The following is a 21,409-nucleotide window of genomic DNA, read 5'->3' as shown; positions in this document are numbered from 1 at the left end:
CATTCCTTCCTTTCCATGTTGCCTCTTCGCATGACTAGCTTTGGCATTCTCACAACATAGTAGTCCAGGATAGCTCAACTTCTTTCAAGGTGACCAGCTTCACCAAATAAGATTTTCAAGACACCCAGAAAGAAACCATAAGACTTCTAGTGGCCTTGCCTCAGAAGTCACTTTTACCATATTCTATTTGTTACAATGGGCCAGTGAAATTCAACTTAGGAGGGGACTGATTATACAGAATTGTGATTACCAGTGGAATGGTTCATTCGATTCTAACTGCAATGATTATTTTGTAATGGGATTGACAACAGTGACTGTGATATTTAAAAAATGAGGATAAGGTGAAATTTCCTATTGACTATTCCCTGAAAAATATATCAGTAAGCACAAAATTCATACTGGCACAAATAGGCTTTACCTAATTGCTTAAGTAAAACTGCATAGAAAAGCCTCTTAAACTTTTTTTTCCCTTATATTTATAATCACAGTATTTTATAGAACCATATGCAATCTAGGTGCATAACTAAGGTACTCCCATGTAGGAGTTTTTTGTAAGAAGAAACAATAGTTGCCCAGGTGCTGCCCTTTAAGCCCCTTCCCCACAATATGAACTGAAAATAAACAGCACATATCATTAGCGAGAAACCTAAATGTGCCAGTTATTGTTAGACTTTTAAAATAATCTCATCATATCCTCACTGTAGCCTTATGAAATGCTTATTATTATACTCCTTTTACTAATGAAAAGACAGATGAGAGGAAAATCTAAGAAACTTGTCCAAGTTAACATAGCTGGGATTTCAAAGTCAGAGCTGGAAGTTAATCTATTTTTGGTTGACTTTATATTTTTAACTAGATAACTAGCTTTAGACATCTTTAAGGTAATCAGCCTACCATTTGGGAATTAGTCAAATAGGCAGTGCAATAGAAAGTCCATGGGGGTAAGAGAACCTGACAATTTTACTAACAGGCTACCACCTGTCTTGACAGTTATTGTTTGAGAGAACAGGAGCCTTGCAATGATGGTACCCTTCCTCAAACCTGGAGGCAACAGCTGGCAATTCCCTAAAGGAAGACCAAGTTCAATGCCACCTCTTTTTCTTCTATAGATGATGGAGGCATAACATCATTTGAATAGTGTACAGGACAATATTTCTGTCATTGTGGTGACACAAGGATCACATTTTCTCTTGCCATTGTTATTTTCACAAGCTTTAAGTTGCTGTGATATTAGCGATCAGAACATTTGGTCACATGTTAACTTCAGCGTTTGCTGATCATGGGGAAAACTACTAAAAGCAAAAGTATTAAAGAGTTGATAACCAACTGATCAGGTAGGTAAATTACAGTGCCTTGAAAGATCTGTGTAATCAATAATCACACCCACCTGTCTTAGAAAATGTTATTCTAAAGCCATTTTTACTTAGAAACAGACTTAATGGCACCAAAAAGTCATAAAATAACCTAGAATGCTTCTTAATACCTTTACCCTAGATCCCTGCATGTAGGATGTAACCTAGTAAAAATCCCAAATCTACATGTCATGTACAACCAATAGAAAACCTGATGTAGTGATGAAGTGAGGCTGTCTTTCTTTCTCTCTCCGTTAGCCCTTCCTCTTTTTTGTGATTATAAAATGCTAAGCTCTGCTGGCCCTTTTCTGAATAGATTTCTCAGGGAGACCTGACTATGCTATTTTCCAGTTGCATTTGTCATATTGGCTCAATAAATCCTTGCTATATGTATTTGGCCTCAATTTCTTTTTAGGTCAACAGAGTTAACAAGCAAATCTCTGCAATACTAATAGTGCTTTACAAATTACATACCTAGCAGGCAACTTCAAAATTGATACTAAAAAAAGAGTTCAGAAATTACTGCAAATATAATTTGAAAACTTAAAAATATAGTGTAAGAACCCAAATGCCCCAAGGGATCACACCCTGATCACATAAGCCCTTCTCGGCCACACCCCATCATGGCGCTGGCTGCCCTCTAAGTAGGGATTGTATTTTAAGCCAATCAGCCTTCCCTAGAAGCCCTATATATATGTGTGTGTGCTGCCTAATAAACGAGCTCTCTCTGGTGGATCGTCAACTGGTGTCGACCCGTCCTTTCATATAGTGTAAAATATTTTCTTAAGTATTAAACACAAAATCCTAAGCTCAATTTATATTATCAGTTTAAGGTTTTATTTTTACAGAATGATAAAAATCAAACTTTTTTAAAGTAAGAGATGATATTTAATAACTCTCCTACATTTCTGAACAATTCTATTTGAATAGCCATTTCGTTAACATAGGTATCTGCCAGTATTAAATAGAGACTAATTTTAATGGGTTGCTAACTCAGAGAGTACATGAATTACTTAGTATGGTCTATTTGAGGGAAATGTAATTAAAAATAAAATTTACTCCAAACCCAGAAGACCTCTTTACAAAAGTAAAAGGGAAAGAAAATAGTCTTATTAGTGAATAAGCATTAAATCGAATATGACGTGCATCATAGACGATCTACAAAGAGATTGTAAAGACTAGAAAAAATCACCTTTTATATAGTCAAGCGGATACAAACCATCACATACATGTTCTTAAGATAACTAATAAATAGTCCTCAACTAAGAGGATCTGACAGCACCATTTGTCACAAATAGTTCATCCTAAATTCACCTTGTAATTGAGGTGACCATCAATGTTAGTTAATTGACTTTATCCAAAGGAAAAGTAAACTCCTCATATCTTTATGACAGTAGTTAGCTTTGGAGCTATGCACCAGCTGAAGTTAGAATCCTAACCTCCCACAGAAACTGGTAGCTGAAGGTTCTATCTTCCTTGGTGATTTACCTTCCAAAGAGATGATTCCCAGGTCCTTCCTTGAGAAAGACATCCTTAGGCTTAAAGCTGGCAAGAGAGTTATTGAGCTTTTAAAAAGATTTACATACATTTCAAAGGGACAAAGGAAGAATTTATAATTACAAGTTTCCTAAAATAACTGCGCTAAGAAAAGAGGTAGGGGTCTCTTCCTTTATTTTTAATAGGAAAATTAAGCCTCTTATTTTGAATTTTTACTTGCTCTTGCATCTACTGTCTATAACTGCTTCTGATTTTGAAAACATTGAATCAATTTATGAAAGAAGACTCACATAGGGATTCTATGAAAATCAATAACAGATGCTGTCCATATGAGGGGTCTTCAAAAAGTTAATGGAAAGATTTGTATTATCTTTTAATTATATTCTTCCAGAAACATTTTGAAGTATCCTTGTATTTTTTAAAAAACATATTTGGTGTTTTAGACTTGGTGATTGGAGCATGCTATTAGTTTCACATTTAAAAAATATAAGCAGAAAATTCCTTGGCATTTAGCCAAAATAATTCTTTTAAAATTAATGAGTAATACCCATACATATTAATATATTTATGTGATATTATTATTTAAACATGCTTTCAAGATAGTAATATTTATTATATATAGTATCTAAATAAGTCACTAGTAAAAATGATTACCTCTCAAGTCATGTTTTATTTGTGACATCCTTCCTTTTACAGGATTTCTCTAATTGCAAATTATTAATTGAGACATATTAACTAAGTCTCATTGCTTAATATAGAAAAAAAGACATTATTCCCTGACTTACTTTTTTTACCACTTTGATTTTTTATGATACCCTCAATTATCCCATGAGAACTAAAAACATTAGGAGGGTTGTTTTTGTTTTTTTCTAAATAAATATTTTCATGACTTTATGAGACTTCTTTCAATAAAATAAATAAAAAACAATAAACAAAGCTACATTAAAACTGGATATTGTGAGTTTGGCAAGGCTTCCTCCATGGTGAAGAAACTCAATCCTATATGCATGTTTTTCTTGCAAAAAGAAATGATTTAAATCATCATTTCAAATGACAATTAGTACATCTCAAACTCTGGGATTATATGAGTGACTGCTTAGCTACTACTTTATGCTCTGTGGTCAGGGAATAACTCTCTGTGAAAGCGTACCTTTAAGGTATGTTCTGAATACTAAACAGCTATTGATTAACAGTCAGAGTGAAGAGCATGAACCTGATTTTGTTAGGCTGATGGTGGGGACTATTGGCTACAGTCTCAAACTTAGAAGAAATTCAAAATTCAAAATGCCTCTGTTGGGTTGAATAGTGTCTCCCCCTAAATTCATTGTTCACTTGGGACCTCAGAATGTGACCTTACCTGGAAATAGTGGCTTTGAAGTTGTAGTTAGTTAAAGTAAGGTCATAAAGGATCAGGGTGGATCCTAATCCAATGACTGGTATCCTCATAAGAAGAGAAAACAGAGACATAAGACAGAGAGACAGCAGAGAATTCCATGTAAAGAAGGAGGCAGAGACTGGATGATGCTTTTATAAACCAAGGTGACCACAGAAGCTGGCAGAGCCATGAAACAGATTGTCCCTCAGTGTCTTCAAAAGGAACCAACTCAGCTGACACCTTGATTTTGGACTTCTGGACTCGAGAACTATGAGAGAATAAATTTCTGTTGTTTCAAGCCACCGAGTGTGTAGTAATTTGTTAAAGCAGCCCTAGCAAACTAATAACAATGTATTATCCTAGAGGTTGGCAAACTTTTCCTTTAAAATGCCAGATAATAAATATTTTAGGCTTTGTGGGCCTCATAAGGTCACTGTTACATATTCTTCTTTGTTTTAGTTTTATAACCCTTTAAAAATATAGAAAGCATTCTTACCTCTGTGGACCATACATAAATAGGCCCTGGGCCAGGGACCACAGTTTGCCTGTTCTCTGATTCCATTTTGAAGCAAAGAGGAGATTACATAGTCAAATACAATGATATAATCATGTGTTGGTATTAAGGAGAAGGAGTAGAGGTGGGTGAAAACAAACAAGCATATAAATAAGAGGTGGGTTTGGAAAATTCCTTCTTTCGGTGCACATTTTGTTAGATCTTTCTTTACTTTTTCTTTCTTTCTCCTTTCTTTTACACATTCATATTTTGTACCGATGCAATGCCTAGTTCATATTTAAAGCTCAAGAAATGGAAAATATTTTGTTATTATTATGCCTGTGTTTACTAGCATAAGGGATTGGCTCATAATGAAAGAAATTTGAATTGTTAAAATGAGCAGAGTTGGGTCATACTGGATCACCTTTATTACCATTCTTTTGTTTTGCTGTCTATTACACATTGCATATCTCTGTTTAGTGTTTGCTTAAGCAATTCAGCCACTCAGCTTAGTTAGTGATGATATGGAATGGGTGACTGTGGTTTTTGGGGCAGTTTCTTGGCCTAGTGAGGTAACATTAATTTAAGCAATGCATTGACACATTTAAGAGGTTTTATTGGTTGCTGCAGGTTTATTTTTGTTATTGTTATGGTTTGGGGGAAAAATTCAAGTAAACATACTTGAGGATCTGAATATATATCTCATTATCCCCAAGTGAAAACATAGAAACAATAAAGGAGAGTAAAAGTTTGAAAAAGTGATCCTCAGATCTAAAGGCTTTGTTACATCTTGAAGAGAATATCAACAGCCCTAGTTAACTTTGGGATTACAATGATTATTGATTCTGTGTTTTCAGAGAAACTCAAATACCCTCTCCTCTCTCTTCATTTCTTGAAGTCAGAACCTAGAGTTCAATATGGGCCATCTTTCCATGGAATGGTGCTTTATTAGAAGCAGGATAAAAAATTTAATGTCAGGCCAGCTCTCCCCTTTGGCTTAAAGTGGGCTTAACTAGGCTTTATCTTTCCTTAATTCTTCTTCTCTTATTGTCAAAGTTATACTGTGGGCCAAAGGAAGAGACCTGCGGAGAATAATTCCTCTTGGCTTGTGCAGTTTGCACAATATACCATCACCAGAGGCTCCACATGTAGCTATGTCTTAGAACACCAACAGTGAGATTTTTGTTAAGAGCATCTCCTCTGGACATCTCTGTCCATATCCTGTGACTTGTTCCCCCTGTTAATTATTTTTAGCTAGCTTATCAAATTGAAATGGTTGCAGAGAAGATTAAATCAATTCTCATCAGTTGCAAAAACAAACTTTCTTTGAAGTTCAGAGATTTTAATTCAGAATTTTCTTCTTATCACTTTATCCTTTCCTCCTTCTTTGCTTCACTGGTTACTTACCAATGAAAGGATTATATTAATTAAGTCAGTGAAACTACCTTTTCTGCAGGAGTTATGGAAAACAAAAGTTTAGCTGGTAGCAGTGATAAATGTTTGAATCAACAATGTTTCCAAGATTCTTTTGAGGTTTCCTTTTTCTACCAAATTTCAGGTACTCTTCAATGCCACTAAAACATGAACAATATAAACATAATTCAAAATAGTTACAAATCAATAAATAAACTGTACTGTAAAGTTTTTGTCAAAATCTGTTTTTCATTAGTTTCAAAACTCTCCATGAAGAAACATTTCTAACATTAGTTAAAATCAGATAAATTGACCACAGGAAGATGTTTCTCTACTTTTTATTTAATGTATTTATTTATATTCTACCTTTTTGCAAAAGAGATTTTTACAAGGATCTGCAGATAACTTAATTCCTTTGCACGGGAATGCATGAACGTACAAAATTGTTACCCAGCCTTGAGTACGAGGCTGATATATAAAATTGAATACAAAAGTTGTAAAAAGATTCAAAAATGGTTATTTAGATATGCTGCATTTTTCCAATTAATTGTTAGTGGGGGATAATTCTTAAAGTCAAGAACATTAAAAAAGACTAATTCAGCGTTTTGTCTTTTGGCAGGTTTTTCTCAAATATATTACGGATAGAAATGTCTGGCTATTAGATTTCTCAAGAGGAAATGAATTTCAAAGGAACCCTAAACAACTCAATCTAGTGCTTAAAAACCTGCTGTCAGAAAATATTGGTTAAGCAAAGTTGAAATCCATTCTGTTCTCTCAGCTCAGCTCACTCCTTAACTGTAGAGAGGCAAGACAAAAGGCCTGTACTGTTCTTATAAAAATACTTGTAATGCTGATAGTGCACTGCTCAGACTATACCATCAATTTGTGAGTCTCCAGATTCCTTGAGGGACGCAGTGATGCATGAGGCCTCAGATAATCACCCTATGTAAAGAAGAGTGTTTGTCAGAGCCAGGGACATAATTCCAAATTCAGTATGAATATATGCATTAAACATTGCTCCAAAAGAGTATAAGGAAAAATAAGTGTGATCAATACCATTCTTAAATTCTCTTGTCATATTCATATATCACAGTGTTCATTTCTGTAGTTCTACAATACTACCCTATGTTTTGATCTATGTAGTCATTTCCTCATTTGTCACTTGAATATATGTGATTTTTTCTTTCTTTTTTTTTTTTTCTTATTACTTTGTACTTATTTCTGTACAGACTCATTTTGTGGGTTTTTTAAAGTTTATAAAAAAAAAAAAAAAACTTGGTCAAGTCCACACACATAGACACAGAAATTTGGTTCACAGAAAAGAACTTATTGCAGAGAAGTTTTCAAAAATCAGAGACCTTTGTAAGACAATATGCACATAAGTGATTGATTACTTAATCCATAGCCTAAGGAACATAGAAATTCTGAGAAGATAAATGACTACAATTTTCTCCCTATATCGGAGCACCCCATTGCTGAAGAATAGCTGATAGAGGACAGCTCTCTAGTCAGTGACAAGCTGATAGGCTGATTCAAAAAGTTAAACTTCACACAGTGATTTTTTCCTCTGTATCTAGGTAAACAAGTGTGACCTGGCAGGGGGAAACAAAAACCAACAATATGCAAATGTAGTACTTCAAAACTAAACAAGTCTGGGGTTAAAACATGACATTGACACTTAGCTGTATTGCTTTGCACAAGTCAACTAAACACTTGGATCAACTAAATTCATTATCTTTAAATGTAAATCAGGTTAATGTTTGCTTACAGAGTTTATTTAAGGATTTGAGATTATTATCAACATATCTCATATAGAATGTACTCAATACATGACAGCTATTAAGAGTAATTGTTGCAATTACTGTGGAGGTCAGAAATAGACTAACTATACTAGCTCACAATCACTTATACATTTACACCTTTCTATGGATCAAATGTGTCCCCCAAAAGCTCATATATTAGAAACTTAGTCCCCACGGTAATAGTATTAAGAGGGTGGGAAATCTGATTATGGTATTTGAAAGGTGGGGCCTTTGAAAGTGATTGGATCATGAGGACTTTCCCTCATGAGTGGATTAATCCATTCATGGAGTAATGTGTGGATGGCTTAGTGGGTTGCATAGATGTGGGCTGGTGGCTCTTTAAGGAGAGTACAGGACGGAGCTCCAGCTCTTGCCATCCTTGCTACGTGATTTCCCACATTGACACCAGACCCTGTAGAGTGTTCCTACCCAGAAGACTGTCCTCATCAGATGTGTCCCCTACCCCGTGGACTTCCCAGTCTCCAAAACTATAAGAAATAATTTCATTTTGTTATAAATGGAAAACAGACTAATACAGAAAATTGATACTGAGAGTAAGCTGTTGCTGAAATACCTGATAATGTGGAAGCAGCTTTTGAAGTGAGTGATGGGCAGAGGCTGGAAGAAATTGGAGGAGCAAGCTATAGAAAGCCTAGATTCTGGTGAGGATTTAGAAGACAGAAAGACCAGGGAAAGTTTGAAACATCTTAGATATTGGTTAAATGGTGATGATCAGAATGCTGACGGAAATATGGATAGTAAAGGCTATTCTGAGGAGGTCTTAGATGGAAACGAAGAGTTCATTAGAATCTGGAGCAAAAATCACCCTTGTGATTTGTGTAGCCCAGCGACCATTTGCTAACGAGTTCAGAACAGAGAGAAGGGATCATTGAGAGAATGGAAGACGTTGAAGACATTTCAGAGATCTTCAAGCTTTCCCAGAGACATGTTAGGCCCAAAGGCCTAGGAAGACAGTATGATTTTAGGGAACAGCCTTCGAGGGCTCTTCATGGGCTCACCACCCAGGGCTGCCTCAGGATGCTGCTCCCCATACCCTGGCTGCTCCAGCCATAGCTAAATTGACCCTGGGTATGGCTGGACCTGCTGCTTTAGAAGATACAAGCTGAAAGCCTTGCTGGGAATCCATGTGGTGTTAAGTCTGTAGGCTTTCAGAATGCCAGAGCTGTGGAGGCATAGTAGCCTCCACCCAGATCTCAAAGGATGTGTGGATAAGCCTGGGAGTCCGGGAAGAGATCTGTCACAGGGTCAGAGTGCCCACATTGAGCTTTCACTAGAACAATGCCAAGCAGAAATGTGGGGTCAGAGTTGCAGCTAATAGCCACCATCAGGGCCATTCCTAGTGGAGCTGTGAAAGCAGGACTGTCAATAGAACCCCAGAACTGTAGATATATCAGCTTGCAGTGCCAGCCTGGGAGAGCTGAAGCATGATCTGAGCCCAGAAAAGCTGTAGGGATGGGGCTTCCCGAGGACTTGGAGGCCCAACCACCACACTAATGTGCCAAGAACACCAAACATGAAGTCAAGATTGATTACTCTTCTGCTTTAAGATTTAATGACTGCCCTGCTGGCTTTCAGACATGTTGCAGGCAAGTTACTTCTTTCTTCTTTTCTGTTTCTCCTTTTTGGAAAGGGAATATGGTTGTCCCACCATTGTAACTTAGAAGTAGATAATTGTTTTGATTTTACAGGCTCATAGATGAGACTGTGGACTTGAGACTTTTGAGTTGGTGCTGGAACAAGTTAAGACTTTGGGACTGTGAGGATGAAATGAATGTGTGTGTGTGTGTGTGTGTGTGTGTGTGTGTGTATGTGTGAGGGGCCAGGGGCAGAATGCTGTGGTTTGAATGTCCCCCCAAGTTCTTCTTAGAACTTAACCTTCAGAATGATGTTAGAAGGTGGGAACTTTAAGAGGTGATTGGATGGTGGGAGTTGTTCCTTGAAAATGTATTGATCCATTCTTGGGGTAATGAGTTCACAGCTTAATGGGTTGTTATGGGTGTGGTTATGATGGCTTTATGAGTAGAACAAGTGAGAAGGTTTGCCCTCTTGTGCAGCCCATTCTTGTCATGTGATAGCCTGGTTGCCACAGGACTCTGTACAGAACGCCCACCAAGAAGGCCCTCACCAGATAAATGTGTTATCTGGACCTTGGACTTTCCAGACTCCAAAATTTAAGAAATAAATTTCATTTCTTTATAAATTACCCAGTTTCAGATATTCTATTAAAAGCAACAGAAAATGGATGAATATACGAATGAATAGAATCATCCCATTTCATGATATACAATATTAGTGCCAATTTTGGAAATATATGTGAAACAGGTAAGTCCCGTGTCTAACAAATATATGATACCAATGGCTTTTGTGGTTCCTTCTCAACAATTACAGGATTAATAGAAGAAATTACAATACATCCAGAGTTCTGTGATAGAAGTAACTTTTTGTTGCAGATGCTTTTGACAGGGTAATTTTAAATCTTAGACAATAGAATCTTTTGGAATTGTTCTTATATTTCTCTAAGGTGGACTGTATATATAGAAAGACCTGGACATTTTTTCTAAGGAAAAAATAGCAACCGTAAACCTAAAGAGGTATAAGCCTTGTGTGCTTTTCACTTTAGGCCAGAGGCTTCAAGGGAAGAATGGAAGTTCAGGCACAGAAATGCTTGGTTGCATTCCACCTTTCTGTGATCTGAGTTTAATTAAATGAAGCTGATAAATCATGCAATAAGGAAATGTTGTTATGCTGTCAGCTTAAAGCCTGAAATACTTATGTATGTAAAGGATAAAGTTTCTTAGTGGTGAACCTAAATTCTGCTTACTAATCTTAGGGAACCTACCCAGAGAGATCCTTATTTTCCTGCATTTTTATGTACTGAGGACATAACATGTGCTGGACTTGTCCTAAGACAACATTACCTTAAGAATCAGTTATTATTTTCCAGATTTTATACATGTAATTCTGAGACAGGTTTTCTCTGAGATTTCAGAGTTATGGACTATAAAGCACAACTTATTTTATGTCTCAATGACTTTAATTAGACAACCTATGAATGTCTATTCGTCTCTTCTTGGTGTATCTAACAAGAATCCATGCTTGAGTATCATAGAATTCCTGTTCTCTTCAGGAGTGGGGGAGTGGGGGAGTGGGAATCAGCAAAAATGAACGTCCCCAACTGATTCAAATCTCTGAAACTCTGATCTCTACTTTCTACAAACTAAAATAACTTGTTCAGGCAGCTGAAAAGCGATCTCTAGACATTGATGGATCACAGCAATGTTAGCTTCTTGAAAGAATGGGGATATGAATAAGTATCAGAGTCAGTTTTTAGAAGCCAGGAAAGTTTGGATGTATGTTTTCCATGTTTCCAAACTTTTATAATGTTACTCTCCAACATGGGTTAGCAAACTATGACCCACAGGCGAAATCCGGCCCATTACCCACATTTTTATAAAGTTTTATTGGAACTTGAAGGTTATTTGGAAGATCATCAAATTATCACATCTCTCCTGCCCATTATTTTGTTTGATTTCACAAATCCATGTTTCTGTTTCATTATAACTAACAACAGATATACAGGCTATGCTATATTCATAATAAATATGGAGTACAGAGTATAGTGAACATAAAGAACACTTGATTTATTTTCCTTGAGTATGTGTGGGTCTTGTTAAAAATCAAAGTCAAATTCTTATAATATTTTCATAAAATGTGGCCTACTTCTCTTAAACAATTGCATTTTACAGTTGGTATTTCTATTTGACCTTTGGGACAAGCCAGAAGTAACTCACAGGCCATTACAAACAAAACTCTGAAAACTAAGGGCAAGATTGAATAAAAGATGCATCCATCTTCAGTCCAGAAACCAATGTAATGTAGATTTGTCCTGAGCTAAACCTAGAATATAACAAATTTATTATTTACAACCAACACAAACTTAAGTCTGTAGGAGTTTGGGTAGATTTCCAGAAAGATCTCTTTCTAGGGGGCATGTTTGATATAATGTGTGGTATTCCAGATATTATATATTCCTTTAACCCTCTGGTTCCTACCTGCTGCTCTGTATAAGAGGAATCATAATGCTTTACATGCACGAATGCAAGAAGCTAAGTACCTTGAGATCTCTTCCAGATCTGAGATGGATATCAGAGGTATTCATAGAAAATTAAGCCAGTCATCATTTTACAGTCACTCTGCAGAAATAAATAAATAAATAAATAAATAAATAAATAAATAAATAAATAAGAGAAAACTATAAATCCTGTAAAATCTCAGGAATGCTAGCTGGCAAAGATACACACACACACACACACACACACACAATTAAGTTTGCTTAAACGATTGACTGGCCCTATTTATGTGGATATATCATAGTCAGAATCTTGGAATCTGGGTTCCGTAAAATACAATTCGCGGTAGCCATGGAGGTGCACATTTTGGATCATCTGTCACTGTTTAGTGGGCAAGGAGTACAGTTAGCTGACAGCCTCCAGCTCCTAACATCTTTAGGATTACCTTAGCTCTCAAGTTGTGACCACACTCGTCTTGGGAAGCCCCCAGCCAATTACTGAACAAGGTGGGAGCACTAAGATGAGGCAATTTTCCTCAGTATGGTACTCTTCTAGCAAGCATTTTTTGTTCTGAGCTGCCTGTGGTTTGATGAAGACTGTCAGATCTTCACTGCAGTTTCACACTCTCTCTGCCCAATCTTGCTCTTTCTATCTCCCCGCCCCCAAAAGCATTTTCTCCCAAATAAAACTCTTGCACTGCTAATTGTACCTCAGCATCTACTTCATAGACTACCTGACTGACACAATGATGTTTGATGAGATATTAATATGGTTCTTGAATAAGTGGTTCCATGGCCAAACAAGTTGATTTCACATAGATATTCACAAATGCACATTAATTAGCACTGGAGAAGCTCTGCAGCAATTGCATTTGCTTACCATTGTTTCAATCTGCATTCCTAGACTTCTTCAAGAGCAAAATACATTCCTCCAAATTTTCCTCTCTGTATTTTTACTGATTCTAGTTTTCTGCAGATTTTAATATATTTAATATTATGCTGTTACAAAACGTTTTAATGTTGGACAAAGGAAAAACTTTTTCCAGTTCTTCTTCAAGCCATGTCTCACATTGTCAGACTTTACTTTTTGAAAAAGAGTTAATCCAATTGGTATTATTCCATAATGATCAGTTAGCTCTCATACTAGGAACTAAGGTCATTGAGAAATTAAAGGTCAGAGGCATAAAATGGTCCTTTCTCTATTTCATCCATGCTCTGGTTGACCCTCACTCTTCTCTCCAACTATGTAACTATTTACAGTATAAAAAGATACCAAGTTAGGATTGGGGTTTACAATTCGAGGAGGTTTTATTATCCTCTAGTCTGGGCCTCAAGATGAAGCTCCACATACCAGAGTTCTCTTCTGCTGGGAACAAGAATTGGTTGATGACATGAGGACACAGATCCAGCTAACATTAATGCTAATTTACTTTCCTTTGACCTTGCCTCTTGTTCATCTATCTTAGAGAAATTTTTGGCCAAGGAGGATGTTAGGCATTGCTTATCCCTCTGGCCATCTGCTTATCTTCAAAACTTTGCTTTTTTGTTCTAGTACTTGGCCTGGTCAACCTTGAATCTTATTTTAGAGGCAGCTATATCTTTCAACTTACTTTCCCCATCACTCTTGTACTTACTGATAAGGGTATGATTACCCAAACATGTAAAGAGGGATTCACCATAATAAACTCAGCATATTTTACTAAGGGAAATTTGAAACTCAGTGATATTTTCTGAGGTTTGTATCATGGCTTTGCTGAATAAGTCCTGAAAATGAATACTACAAACAGAGATCTCATTAGAAATTCTCTGAGGTGGTAGTATCTGAATTGGTATCTCAAATATACCACCTCAGGGACATCCTTATATTAGATTCAGAGATGAAAGAGAAAATGGCAGTGATCTCACAATTTTTCTATCAGCAGGATATATCAGTTAAACATATTTTTTGCTTTTCTGTGTATTTGTGGCTATCTAACCTGAATTGCTTGCTGTTGGCACAACAAGGTTCTGCAAGGAGTTTTTTGTATGGGGAATTAGGGGTCCCAAAAGTAACCCATATAATTGTTCCATGGTACTTATTAAGGCAACATTTACATAGCCATTAAGCTTGTGAGATATCAAATTAAGAATAGAAGTAAGAAGATCTGAATTATTTCCTTGCTGTACCTCTTATCTATGAGGACATGAGCTAGTAATAACTTCCCTGAAGTTCACTGTCTTTACTGGTAAAAACAGTAATAACAACTCTATTTTTCTACCATAGAAATTATAAAAACTGCCAAATTGGAAAATGTATGGAAATTATTTTGCATATGGAAAAGCACTATAAAAATAAAAATAGAAAACCTAAGGTTAACCCTTAGACAAAAGTTACGAAAGAAATAAATTTTTGTTCTGGCTTTCAGATTTTACTGTAGACAACCTAAATACTCTCCAGCAGTCTATAATCTCTCAGGTTGTAGACCTGGTATGATAGATTCTAAGATGGTCCCATAATCTCTGCCCCTTGGTAGGAAATCTTGCTTGTAGTCAGTAGAACATAAGAAAGGGGATGGGATGTCACTCCTTTGACTAAGTTACATTATATGCAAAATATGATGGGATACTGTTCTTCTCATCATTTTGTTATATAAAATTCCTTTTTACCAGACTAGAGTGAGAGACTATACCAGTAGCCTTGAAGAAGCAAACTGCCATGATGTGAACTGCCTTTGGGAGAGCATCACATGACACGACTGCTGGGGACCTCTAGGAGCCAAGGGCCTCAGTCTTGCAACCACAATCAACTGACGTCTGCCAACAAGCTTTTGGTCTTGGCCAGAATCCAGAACTGCAGATGAGACCACAGCCTCAGCTGACATCTTAATTGCAGCCTGTGGAACCCTAAGCAGTTAATCCAGCTAAGCCACACTCAGACTTCCTAATACACAGAAATGCAAGATAAAAAATGTGTGTTCTTTTATACCATAAAGTTTGTGGTCATTTATTTTGTAGTCATAGAAAACAAATGCACCGGGTTATAGGTCTTTTCTTTCACATTCAAACTAAACTACCTGGTTTTCCAAAACTGATCTAATTCATAAACTAACATTGTGCTAATAGTTCAATATCCTATTACTTTATTACTTTTAGTTAATATGAGCAAATAGTAAATATGCATACACAATAACTGTAAATGCCTTAACTTGATGGTTTTCAAAAGGATTTACTCAGAGTCTTAGAGGGATTTTCATGGAGGTGATTTAGGTTACAGATGGATACTAGATAGAAGAGGAACATGCAAAAAATGTTCCAGGTCTTTTTTTTTTTTTTTTTTTTTTTTTTTAAAGATGACCAGTAAGGGGATCTTAACCCTTGACTTGGTGTTGTCAGCACCACGCTCAGCCAGTGAGCGAACTGGCCATCCCTATATGGGATCTGAACCCAGGGCCTTGGTGTTATCAGCACCGCACTCTCCCGAGTGAGCCACGGGCCAGCCCAAAATGTTCCAGGTCTTGATCAATGCTTTCCTGCTACAAACACAACAGTTCTCTCTGGTGTGCAAGTTAAAACTCACTTTTAAAAAGGGTTAGTCTAATTATAAAACAAAAAAACGACTTTCTTAAGCCAAAGTATTTGTGGATAATGTGGTGTTTGAGAGAGAAAGAACTCATTGTCATAATCCCAGGTCCAGCTATGTGTAGACATGCAGTAAAGAAAGAAAGAATGGAAGAAAGGAAGGATTAAAGAAAGGGAGAAAAGGAGGAAGGAAGAAAAGAGGAAAGGAAGGAAGAAAATGAAATAATGTGTAGAAAAACCCTGGGCTCTGAAGAGACACTTTACAAATATTAGCTTTGAAAAGAATTTACTTTGTACACTTCTAGAATTTCCTTTTTTTTATAATCTTGAGAAACAATAACATCTACCTTTTTAAGGGACAAGGCATAACCATATTAGCTACCTGTTTTAGTTTAAAGGTGCCAAGCAAAATGGTAATGCCCAGTGTATAAAACAAATAAAATATTTGTCACTCTATATATACAAAGAAACCAATGATATATGAGTAAATAGCCCAGCTTGTGATTCTCTAATGACTGCTCTCTGTCAGACTTATATATGTGTTAAGACCATGTACCAAAGACATTTTAAAAGGGTTTAATATTTTCTTTCTTATTCGTTGGGCTAAAAGGTAAATGCACTAGAAAGTTAAAGCAATTCAAGTTCACTTGTGCTCACTGAATTGAGACACTTTTAGACACCAACTAGATTTCAAATGCAAAATGGAATTCAAGTTCCCACGAATGCAGAGAAGTAATTCCCAGAATGACAGCAGTGTGCAAGTGTAAGGCAGCTCGGGAGATGGGCTGTGGTGTTTAAGTAAGTTCACACTCACATCAAATGAACTCATTATAACATTTTATATTAGTTACAGAGTTGGAAACATCAAAGCACTTAAACGTGTCAACTCCTTTTATCTCCAGCTTGTCTATCTTGCTTATAATGCAAACATTCCCACCCTCTTCTATCTAATACACTTGGCAGCATCTTCAAACTTTTCCTTTGACATCTTTGCTATTAAGAAGCCAGTAGTTTCAGCAAGTTGTGAACTTGTGTCAAACTATTTTTTTGCTATTCAATCAAGTATAAGAATATTTTTAAAAGTATGTGAGACTTTAAGCTCCTGAAAAGTAAATGGGAATTTTTTTTTCTGCCAATTCCCAGATTTCATTTGCTACATTTTATGCTTGTTTCTAACTAAATATTAAAATAAAGTCATGGGAAATGATTTGTCAGTATTTATCACTGTGCAAATTTTAAAAATCATTGATTTGGATCTTGTGCATCAGTTGATGGGTACAAATTATATTATGAGCAGCGCGATAGGAAGGGAGAACAACAAAGGACAAAAGTCTAGTCCAGTTTGACCAAGGAATCTATATGACATTCATGACTCATTTTGAACATAGAAAAATATTACATGTTCAATTATTTCCATCCTGGAAAATCAGTGAGGTAAGGGAATTTCTATACAATATAAAAATAAAGAGCAATTGGTAAATAAATAAAATAATAGCTGATATGAGAAATCAAATATTATTGGGGTGGTCATGGAGCAGTACTACTCAATTTTCTCTTCAAGAGAATCCACTGCAAAGTGTGTGTTGGCTGACAGTGTGCACCTGGTGTGTGGGGATTTACTTTGGTGCCATATCCCTTTGCTTCTCTGGGCTGCTCCCAGACAATGATTGAGCATATATGGGGTACTAGAGTTGGGCTATTTCTGCAATCTGCTGAACCCGTCTACAAGGCAATTTTTGCTAGAGGACTCCCTTTTGAATTTAGATAATACTTTCTTAGAGCTACTGGTCTCATTTCTTTTATGTCAATAGTAACTCTGTATAGGGGATATGTGTGATTATAATACTGAACTTAAGGTTCAGACCTGAAGCTGTCCTTTTCAATGATTTCATGAAATAAACCCCAAATAGCAGCAGAGTTGGTATTCTGGGCAGTTAAAGATGTAGAATCTGTTTCTAATATTTTTATTTATTTACCTTCCCACCACGCCCTCGTGTGTGTGTGTGTGTGTGTGTGTGTGTGTGTGTGTGTGTGTGTGTGTGTGTAAAGAAGAAATCCTAGTATATTGTTAGTGGCAAAGTATTGATCTCAGTGAAGCTGGACATGACTTAAGGCATTAGAAATAAGAAAGGCAGATGCTTGATGACTCAACTAGAAAATAATATGGAATATCCTTTAAACACTGCCAGTTCCTTGTGTATCATGGGAGTCCCTGAAATAGAGGGTTCTTTATGATATAACAATGATGGACACTCTTCTTGTAAGCTCATATGGGTGGATGAGTGTCTATAGGCTTTTGCTGCTTTAAATTCATAGGACTTTGTTCAGGACTATATAATTGTCACTTTAGTGTTTACGGTTGCTTTTCAGTTAAAATCCAAAGTGTCATTTATATTTGAATAGTCATTACTTTCTATAGTTCTGTTAAACACCATCCCAAACAATATTGTACAGATGGCATCTGTTGCATGAATACTAAGCAAAATTTTATTGATTTCAGTTCCACTTTGGCCACTAGCATTTGCATCATAAATATCATAAATGTAAAGCTTAGATATCACACAATGCAGAGAGATTGAACACACTGATGCTTTTACTTCATCAAATGAAATACTCAACAACTTCATTTACATTATTTTAGAACTGAGTTTTGATGTCCTGAGAATATAAATCTCTTTATTTCTTGTATTTGTAAGACTGAAATTGGAATCTTATATGCTAACAGGAGAATGTGTTAATACGGGGTTAAATGATTACTTGTTAACTTGCTAGAATTTTAAGAACATTTGTCTCTCTATTGCATGTAAGCACAAATCTCCAGGTGTCTAGTTAAAATCTACAGGTTCTTAAGTGACATGGCATAACTGTACACCAGTGTTGTGACTAGATGACTCACCCCAGAACTATGGCTACATGGAAACAATTTGTCCACAAAAATGAGCTCAATGATATGCCCTCATATTATATCATGTTTATATGGATGTGCATTTTGTACTGATAAATAGTAGCAATACTTGAGAAAAGATACTTCTGCATTTATATAGCTTAACTATCAGGAATAAGAATGAAGTCTGTCTTTATCAACATGACTATTCTATTTATTCCAGAAAATTCCTTCTGAAAGATAAGACTACAAATCAGTAAATAACTATGTTAAATGCTATAAGAATTTGCCAAAAATTAATTTATCTGAATAACAGGTTGCTAATTGAGCCTTCTTTTCAAGACAATAGATCACAAAACTGGGCAAGCTTCCTGCTTATCAAATGACTCTTGTCAACACTCAAACATTTCTCTCCCTGTGTCCACCAATCTATGCTATCTCAAGTTTGGCCAGTCCCAATTAGAGCTCCATAAAGAAAGATCCAACTTAAATCACAGAACCCCAGACACCAACACCCTCTTGTTATTTGCCCCAACCTCTTCTTTCTGAGATATTACTAAGCACTGTGAAATTAGTACTCTCCTCTACTGCACTAGGAAATAAATTCAGTTTTGCAAGTTCAATGAGTTATTCTGGTGCTTTTATTGGAGGTGTCCATCAATATATTAATAATTTCACTTTCTGATAATAGTAAAGCATTTACAAACTGCTTGCACATATATCGTTGTTTTTAACCCTACATTAGTTAATCCTGTGAATTATGTATTCATATCCACACTTTACAATCAGGGAAACTGAGGCAGGCAGACGCATATGGCTTATCCAAGGTCACATAATAATATTCAGTCACATAATAAGTGGTAGAGGTGCATCTTAATCTTAGGTTTTCTTTTATTTATTTATTGGCATTATTTTTTAAGCTCCAGGAGGTCTCCTATCTAAGTACTATCCAGGCCTGACACTTTTAGCTTCTGAGAGCAGAGTCGGGTACATTCAGGGTGGTATGGCCTTAGACTAATCCTAGCTTTTCTGTGTGTTCTGTGTGGAACCAGCTACATAAATTGCAGAGTCCAGAGAAAAACGAAAATGTAGGTCTTTTAGTTCAAAAACCAAAAGAAAGGGTTCTTAAAGGTGAAACAGGACAGACCGCAATACCCACCTCCCTTAGCTGTCCCTACAATCTCAGTCAGAGCAGGCCTTGGCTAAGGGAAGGTAGGCCGGGCATAACTAAAGAAAAACCTGCTTTATCAAGCAGGATGGGCTGGATTCCTAAGAGTGAGAATAGGGTACATTAACAATGAGATAAGAATGGCCTTAGTTAAACATACACTTCTCTTAAGCTAAAACATGATCTCATGGTCACAAGATGTTTGTTCCTTAACTGAACAGCTTAAAATATTATCTGTAATGCTGATCTCTAGTTTCACAGACCACCAATGACCACAGGCTTGCTTTGGAGCATGAGAGACTTGTACTCAAAGGCACCATGGAAGAAATTAGGCAAGATTCCAGAGATAATTGTGATGGCTTTACTGCTGACCAATCTAACTCCCACACCAAACTGAGACCCTTGCCCACGTTCCTACCCTATAAATATCTGTGATTTTAATCCTTTGGGGTTTTCAAGGTCTTCCAGTTCCTTTAGCTTCCTCATTCTCCTTGACCGGCCACTCAGAAAATGCTCTTTATCACTGAAAACTTTGGTGTGAGAGATTCTTTAGTCATTTGGTGCAGCAGACCACAGATCTCCTCTCAGTTTGGTAACAAAGGAGTAAAAATACAAAACTTTTTATTTAAAACTATTTTATTAGTTATAAAGTGTAATGGGGATAATAGTGGTGCATGCATAAATAACTGCTCAGGTTTACAGCCATCTGATATTGGACAAAGGCAACAAATTTCTACATTGGGGAAAAGACTGCCTCCTCAATAATTGGTGCTGGGAAAACTGGATATCCATATGCAGAAGAATGAAACTAGATATGCATCTCTCACCATACACTAAAATCAACTCAAAATGGATTAAAGACTTAAGTATGGACCCCAAACTGTAAAATTACTAAGGGAAAATACAGGTGAAACACTCCAGCAACTAGGTCTGGGCACAGACTTTATGAACAGGAGCCTGAAAGCACAAGCAGCAAAATAAAAAATAAATAAATGGGACTATATCAAACTAAAAAGCTTCTGCACAGCAAAGGAAACAATCAACAGACTGAAATGACAACCTACAGAGTGGAAGAAAATTTTTGCTAACTATGAGTCTGACAAGGGATTAATATCTATAATATACAAGGAACTCAAACAATTATATAGTAAAAAACAATTAACCCAATTAAAAAATGGGCAAAATAGCTCAATAGACATTTTTCAAAAGAAGATGTACGAATGGCCAACAGGTACGTGGAAAAATGCTCACCACCACCAGTCATGAGGGAAATGCAAATTAAAACTACTTTGAGATACCACCTCATCCCAGTTAGACTGGCTATGATCAAAAAGAATGAGAATAACAAATGCTGGTGAGGGTGTGGAGAGAAGGGAACACTCCTACACTGTTGGTGGGACTGCAAATAAATACAGCCACTATGGAAAACAGTATGGAGGTTTCTCAAACAACTATAGATAGATCCTCCATGTGATCCAGTAATCCCACTTCTGGGTATATACTCAGAGGAATGGAAATCATCATGTCGAAGGGATACTTGCACTCCCATGTTCATCACAGTTCTGTTTACAATAGCCAAGAGATGGACCCAACCTAAATGTCCATCTATGGATGATTAGATGAGGAAATTGTGGTGTATATATACCATGGAATACTACTCTTCCATAAAAGAGAATGAAATACTCCCATTTGCAACAACATGGATGAGCCTGGAGAAACTTACATTGAGTGAAATAAGCAAAGCACAGAGGGATAAATACTGCATGTACTTACTCAT

This window comes from Cynocephalus volans, chromosome 9, assembly GCF_027409185.1.
Source record: "Cynocephalus volans isolate mCynVol1 chromosome 9, mCynVol1.pri, whole genome shotgun sequence".
Taxonomy (NCBI): domain Eukaryota; kingdom Metazoa; phylum Chordata; class Mammalia; order Dermoptera; family Cynocephalidae; genus Cynocephalus; species Cynocephalus volans.
This window is presented reverse-complemented; position numbering follows the sequence as displayed.